Source organism: Mastomys coucha, unplaced genomic scaffold (assembly GCF_008632895.1).
Source record: "Mastomys coucha isolate ucsf_1 unplaced genomic scaffold, UCSF_Mcou_1 pScaffold9, whole genome shotgun sequence".
Lineage (NCBI taxonomy): Eukaryota > Metazoa > Chordata > Mammalia > Rodentia > Muridae > Mastomys > Mastomys coucha.
The window spans coordinates 93,511,489-93,519,792 of NW_022196915.1; positions in this window are offsets into that span (position 1 = coordinate 93,511,489).

Consider the following 8,304-nt stretch of genomic DNA (forward strand, 5'->3'; position numbering starts at 1 on the left):
GCAATTTCTTCATTCTTTGTTCCACTGTTGTCACTGCATTTCTTATAGACAAGACAAATGTTGCATTAATAGTTTTGTGAATGGTTTGGTATTCTTTTCCCTCCACAGGAGGTCCTGCCTAGCTATAGGAGGTGGCTTCTTCAGGTTCCATATCCCCATTGCTATGCATCTCAGCTAAAGGGGTCATCCACTCTTGGGAGCTTCCTCTATTCCAAGTTGCTAGGAATTCCTAGAGAATCTACTAACCCAAGCCCCCTAAACTATAATGATTAAGGTAGGCCAAACTGCTGCAAAACAAGGCATTCAATCAAGGAACTGAGCAGAAATACCAGAAAGAAAATTGGCAGAGCTACATCCCTTTATTTTTGACAAACTAACACTGGAAAAATTAATTCTATTTAAAAGTAATATAGAAAATGCTTTTTATTCGTCTTTAATCAGAATGGATATTATCAAGAAAACAAATGAAAAGGTATCCTAGTGATAATGTGGAAAAGAATTACCTGTATTCACCATTGTTACATGTGTGTATATATATGTAGGCATTATAGAAGTCAGTGTGGAGCTATAACCAGAAATATGTATTACCCTACTCTTCGTACATTAAAAAGACTCTTTGCCTTAGGAAAGAGCTATCTGCACGTCCATCTCCATTGTTCCATTTCCAATAGCCAGGAAATTGAACCACCTTAGTTACCTATCAAAACGGATGAAGCAATTATGTAAATATAGTGCATATATGCAATGAGATTGTATTCAGATGTAATGAACAGTAGAAAATATGGAATTTAGAGGAAATATGTAATATTGATTAACTTTACTTGGGTCCCTAAAAAAAAATACCAATTCCCCAATATATAATCTCCTCTATAAATCTTGAGTGCATTTAGTTTTAAATAACAGGATGATAAAAGTCATTATATAAAGCAGTTATATAATGTTTATATACTTGTTATTATAGTTGTATTAGAAGTTTATAATGCTGTGTTCAGATAGAGGGAGAGTAGAACACAAAGGACATGAAACTGAAGGGAACGAAAAGTGATGGTAAAATGTTTACACACAAAAAGTAGTAGGGGGATAGGGCTGAAGAAGGGTAGTGTGAGGCACAACTAAAATTAATTCCATATAAAAAAGAAAAAAATAAAATTTTATATTCCAAACTTATTAAAATTATTATCTCAAGGAGTTTAAATAAAAGGTACTCTACATTTTGATAAACACTCTCCCGGAATCAGTAGATAATTAAATGAAAATCCTAGAAAAGGATTGAAATCCCTATGAGCTGTTGGCCAGAGAGAACACATTGGTCACCAAGGCAGCATGGGCTATTTTTAATTGTTCTTTATTGCCCCAAACTGAGAAGTCATCTTTCAACCCTATGGGTGAAGTTGCAAACACAGGGGAAATAGAGGAATCAAAGTGAGTCTGACCTGGAAACTTCCTGTATGCTGGCTAGCATTCATAGAGCTGGAATTTGTGATGAACACGCTTTAAAAGGCATCAAGAGTCTTCCTCAGCTCTAAAGCCTGTCAGTTTTAATTACAAAATGACAGGCAAGGTATACCTCATGGCACAACGGTGATATTATACTTACAAGAATATCTGATTGCTTTGCAGTTACATTAACAGGCAAAAATGCCTGGTCCTGTAAACCTACCTGATCCGGAGTCCACTGCTGAGGAAGTTTTTGGTTCTACAGGAAAAACCTGCTACTATTGTTTGGCTAAATGGTCGTGTTATTGACCTTTAGTTTTAGGGATGTGGTCTGTCACTTAACCTGGAGCTCATTAACTCAGCTAGACTAGATAGCCAAGACACTGAATGCATCTTCTTGTCTCCACCCTTTCCTCCAATTCTGGGTTTCCGTGTATGTGCTACCATGGCAATCTATTTATATCGATCCTGAATGCAGATCTGAATGCATTTTGGTAAATATCACTTACCAAATAAGTCACCCTACTATCCCAGTGATTTCTTTCTCTTATTATTGTTTTTTTCTTAGCACACATTTGAAGATACAATGTTTCATTTGTATCCATGGGGGGTATGGAGGGAAGGATATTCAATTGTAGCTAAATAAAATATCTTGTCAATAAAGCACATCTTAGGTATACTAATATAATCAAATAGAAAATTCCTAGGTCTTGACTTGATATAATTGGTAGCTCATTGTCTCTGAGACAGAAGTCACAGCAAGAGTGACATATAGGAAATTTGATGAGGACAGCAAAAATGAAATTCTTCAATTTGTGTGCTTTCTATGATCCACTAGAAAACTCAGGAAGCAGAGGCTTAGAACAGTGTGACCCAAAATGAAGAATAGGGTAAACAAAGAGAAGTCCTGTTAATGGTAAAAAGAAAAAAGTATAATTACTTCATGAATATAACTAAATGTTTAAAATAACAACCCTAATGAATGTTCCTGACTTCTTTATAATTGTCTAGATCTAGACATTTTATAAATTAAATTTAAATCATTTTATACTAGTTTTATAATAGTAAAGATGTACCATATCTGTTTCCCTACCTATATAAAAACAGAAATATGCTAAATTAGAAAATATAAGTTTAGGATACAAAATTTTCCTCTTATGTTGAGAAAGGATTTGACTATTTTCAATGAACTATTCATGTTTAACTAATTATGAAGAATTACTTGATGTTTTCATCAGCTAATGAGCTAATCTTTTGGCATTACATCTTAGTACTCATACCAGTGAGCATATATGTGATTCTGAATATCTTTAAGTGTTTGTAAGTACCCAGAGTGCACATAAATACATTAGTGGAAATAGCTCCTACATAGCAGCACTTAATTTGAATATTTCATTTAAAATACACTCCTCCATTGCTGGTGGGATTGCAAACTGGTACAATCACTCTGAAAATCAATCTAGAGGTTCCTCAAAACATTGGAAATAGATCTACCTGAAAACCCAGCTATACCACTCTTGAGAATATACCCCAAAAATCCCCCACCTTGCCACAAGGGCATATGTTCCACTATGTTCATAGCAGCCTCGTTTGTGATAGTCAGAAGCTGAAAATAACCCAGATATCCCATGACAGAAGAATAAATGCAGAAAATGTGGTTCATTTAGACAGTGGAATACTACTCAGCTATTACAAACAAGAGCATCCTGAGTGTTGCTGGCAAATGGTTGGAACTAGAAAATATCATCCTGAGTGAGGTAACTCAACCCCCCAAAATGGTATTTACTCACTAATAAGTGGATATTAGCAGAAAATATGTACAGAATACCCAACATACAGTCAATAGAAATAAAAAAGGTCAACAAGCTGAAGTACCCAAGTGAGGAGGCCTCAGTCCCACTTGGGAGAAAGAAAAAAGTAATCATAAGTGGGGAGGGAGGGGTGAACTTGGGAAGGAAAATGGATAAGGGTTGGGAAGTGGGAAGGAAGAGGGGAACCTGTTCTGGAACTGGGTGAGAGAAAAGGACAGAAGCCCCCGAGGGCCAGCAGAAAGAATGGAAACAGGCAACCTCAGGAAATAGGAGGCTGGAGGGGTGAAGACCCTCCAGAATGTACCAGAGACCTGGGAGGTAAGAGACTCTCAGGAATCAAAGGGAGGGACTTTGGATGAAATGCCCAACAGTAGGGAGATGTAACTTATAATGTCCACCTCCAGCAGGAAGACAGGGCATCAAGTGAGGAAAAGGGTTGCCATCCCACTGCCACATTTCTGACCCATAATTTTTCCTGTCTGAAAGAATTACAGAGATGGAAATGGAGAGGAGCCTGAGGAAAAGATGGTCCAGGGACAAGCCCAGAGGGGCATCCAGCTCAAGGGGAGGTCCCAAGACCTGACATTATTACTAAGACTACGGAGCACTCACAAAAAGGGACCTATCATGAACAAGCAGCTGAAAGAGTCAGATGCAAATATTTGCCCCAAACCAATGGACACAAGATGCTGACCCCTGTGGTTGAATTAGGGAAAGGCTAGAAGAAGCTGAGGAGGGTGACCCTGTAGGAGGATCAGCAGTCTCAATTAACCAGGACCCCTGAGATCTCTCAAACACTGGACCACCAAACAGACAGCATACACCAGCTGATATGAGGCCAACAACACATACAGCAGAGGACTCTGGTTCTTGGTTCATTCAGAGAAGACACACCTAACCCTCAAGAGACTGGAAGCCCCAGGGAGTTTAGAGGTCTAGTTGGGTGGTGGACATCCTCTTGGAGACAGGAGGAGTGGGGAAGAGGTATGGGATGTGGAACAGTGGGAGGTTAGACAGGGGAGAAGGGGGTATGGGAGGAGGGAATAAAATCAGGAGTGTAAATAAATAAATAATAAATGACAAAAAGAGAAAAGAAAAAATTAGCTTTCTTTTTGCCAAGAAATAAAATTATTTCAAAGTATGTGAGTCAGTTCTCTCCTAAGTGAATCAGTTCATTTTTAAATACATGTGATGTATGTCATGCATATCTCTTGGTAAGTTTTCTTGCTAAGGACCAACCTTGGCTTAGAGAAGGGTTCTGAGAAAGAAGTGTTTGAGAGCACCAAAACAAATGACTTGAAGGAAAATTGTAGGTCATTGTTCATGGTGTATGTTCTGCTGGAGGCATCTTATCACTCTCTCTCTCTCTCTCTCTCTCTCTCTCTCTCTCTCTCTCTCTCTCTCTCTCCCTCCCTCTCCCTCTCCCTCTCCCTCTCCTTCCTTCCCTCTCTGCTCCCTCTCCCCCTTTCTCTCTGTTTTTCTATCTCTCTGTCTCTGTCTTTCTGTTTCTGTCTCTGTCTCTATCTATCTATCTATCTATCTATCTATCTATCTATCTATCTATCTATCTATCTATCTATCTATCTCCCCCCTCATATATGTGTGTGTGTGTGTGTGTGTGTGTGTGTATGTGTGTGTGTTCTGCTTAAGAAAGTTTTGTTTGCTATTCCAAAAAAATCTCTGGATAGCTCATCCCCTGCACTTCAATTACACTTCAAAAGCCCAGTCTTTTATTGACATATCAATTCAGTCATTACCCCAAGTTCTCTTTTGATTATTCCATGAATCATCATCCCCCGACCGCAGACCCTTGAAAAGTCACAAACAATAAGATAACTGGGTGGGACTCTGTTCTGGGAAATAAAAGTAGTGAATCCACCCTGCAAACTCCATTTCCCGTCAGGTCACCTTGAGCTGGTACAGTCCAGGCATCACCACGTCCCAGCGGGCTCTTGCGATTTTCTCCCAGCTATTTACAACATCTTGCTCGCATGCAACTCTTTACACACACCCACAATCATTCATCTAGCTAGAGCCTAAGACCCGATAAGTAAAGCATGACTCTTAAGGCCTTAATATCCAATCAGATTTATATAATAGTAAAAATCACAATTTACAAGATGCCAATACAATAATTTCTGAACCAAACAATAAAGACAATTAACCCAATTAATCTATTTTGTAAAAGCCTTTGTTTGGTTGTATTACCATGTGGGCTTTGACATGTCCTCATCCTCTGCCTCCCTGACAAAGATTTCCCCTCCTGCTCCTGACCTTTCTCCTCCTCCAACTTTAGCTCTACCTCTCTATTCCTGTCACTTCCCTAATGTGATTGGACAGAGAAAATGCTGCAACAGGACTCTATCCTGAAATTACCATACCTAGCTTGCCTTGGCCTGGACTTTCTCTGTCCGTGGTTTACCTTTAACTCAGGAATCATCCTTTCTTTTTAAGCATAAACAAAAAACCTAGCTGATGAAATCTTGCCTTGAAATACAACTTCTACAATTCATATTGCATCCTTATATTTTGCATAGCTGAGAAACTATATATTGTTGAGCATGAGGCATGGTATCAGAGTCAACTTAGTTTCTAATTAATGAAGTTGTAAATTCTATAAAATTCAAATTTTGATAGAAATGATAAATTTCCAATTATATAAATAGTAATTAATTTCATTCATCATTTCATATAAAACTTGACAAAAATAAACAGATGGTCAAGAAACATTTTAACCTAACTGTCCATTTGTGTCTGTAGACAACCATCTTTTTCATTAATTAATTTTTTATTCACTTTACTTCCCAATTGCAGACCAGCTTCCTCCTCTCCTCTGAGTTGCACCTTCATAACCCCTTCTCCCATTTTCCTTTCCACTGGGGACCAGCTCACCCTGGCACATCACTTCTCAGTCAGGACTAATGAACATTCTCTCCAACTGAGGTCAGACAAGGTAGCACATTTAGTGAAAATGGATTCAAAGGGAGGCCACAAAGTCCAAGTCCCAGCCTCTGCTGCAACTCTTGGTGAACACACATGAAAAAAAAAACAAGTTTCATATAGGCTACCTATGTGTAGAGGGTCTGGGTCAAGGCCATGCATGCTCTTTGTTTGATAGTTCAGGCTCTGTGAGCCTCCATGGCATCAGGTGAGTTGGCTCTACAGGTCTTCTTCTGGTGTCCTTAACACCTCCAGCTCTCTCAATCCTTCCTCTGAATCATCCACATGACTCCAGATGCCGTGGGTCTCTGCAACTGCATCCATCAGCTGGTGGAGGAAACTTCTCAGATAACAGCCCTGTTAGGCTCCTGTCTGCAAGCATACCAGAGTATCATCAACAGTGTCAGAGGTCGGCTTTCTCAATGGGGTGGGTCTTAAGTTGGGCCAATCATTAGCTGACCTTTCCCTCAATCTCTGCTCCACCTTGACCCCTGCACGTCTTGTAGGCAGGGCACATTTTGAGTTGAAGGTTTTGTGGGTGGGCTACCATCCCCCGGCTCCACTGGAAGTCCTGCCAGCAACAGAAGGTCTGTCATCTCCAAACACATCACGGTTAGGAGTCTCAGCTGGCTTCACCTATATAACCTCCCAGGAACTTCCCCAGTCCCAGGTCTCTGAGTTGTCTCAGAGATGCCCTCCTACCCTCCAAATAAATTTTCCTTCACTGGCCCAGTCCTTGAACACCCTACTATGACTTTTACTATCCTGGATCCCCACCCCATTCCTCTCCTCATCACTTCTCCCACCAAGTTCTTTCACTCCCATTACTTCAGTTACCTATTTTATTTCCCTTTCTGAATGAGATTCACTCATCCTGCCTTTGTCTTCCATGTTACTTAGCTTCCTTAGGTCTGTGGATATTATGCTGTACTTTATGGCTAATATCAACTTATAAGTGAGTGCATACCATGTCTGGGTGTGGGTTATCTCATTCAAGATGATATTCTCTAGTTCCATCCACTTGCCTGCAAATTTCATGATGCCCTTGTTTTTAATAGCTGTTTAGTATCCCACTGTGTAAATGTGCTATGTTTTCTTTATCCATTGTTGCCTGAGGGACATCTGAGTTATTTCCAGTAGCTGGCCCTTACAAATAAGGCTGCTATGAATATACTTGACCATGTGTTCTTGTGGTATGGTGGATCATCTTTTGGGTATAGGTCCAGGAATGGTATAGCTGGATCTTGAGCTAAGACTATTCCCAGTTTTCTGGGAAAATGTCATATTAATTTGCAAAGTTGGTTGTAGAAGTTTAAACTCCCAAACCAAGGGAGAATTATTCCCCTGGCTACAGATACTAGCAAGTATGTACTGTCATTTGAGTTTTTGATCTTAGCCATTCTGATGCAAGTAAGATGAAATCTCAGAAACTTATTGACTTGGATTACCCTGAGGACTAAAGATGTTGAACATTTTTTTTAAAAAAGTGTTTCTCTGGTATTAGAGATTCCTATCTTGAGAATTCTTCATTGAGATCTGTAGGCATAGATTTTTCAAAACCTACCTAAATTATGGTTATTTAAAACTTCAACCTCCCTTCTAGCTCAGCTCCCATCAGATTTAAGAGAAAAGAATGGTTAATGGATACAGGTTTGTGGATCTGTTCAGAATAGTTCTTTGGGGTGATTCAAACCTTTGTTGAAGACATTCTAGTATACTAGAGAACATTAGCAGTGGCAACTTGATCCAGAAGAAACCTGGAGGTTCCACCAAGAAGCAGCCACAATACCACCAGAAGTTCTTCGGTCTGTTTTATTCTTTGAAGTCAAGACAAGTGAAGATAAGCAAAGAAAGCAAGAACCAAATGCATGAATGTCTGCAGTGAAGACCAGTATCAACAAACCCCCCAAAAACAGCAAGGAGTTGCAAGACAAACTAATGCAAGACCTTAATCTACTGTCTTTTGGGTTGTAATTTATCCAAATATCACCTGTCAACTCAAGAGTCTGCTCCAGCAAAATTTTACATGACCTTTCACTAGGCAGCTTGCATAAAAACACCATGTCTCAATTCTATTCTCAGCAAAGCATCCTCTCATAAGGAAGTTTCCAGAAAA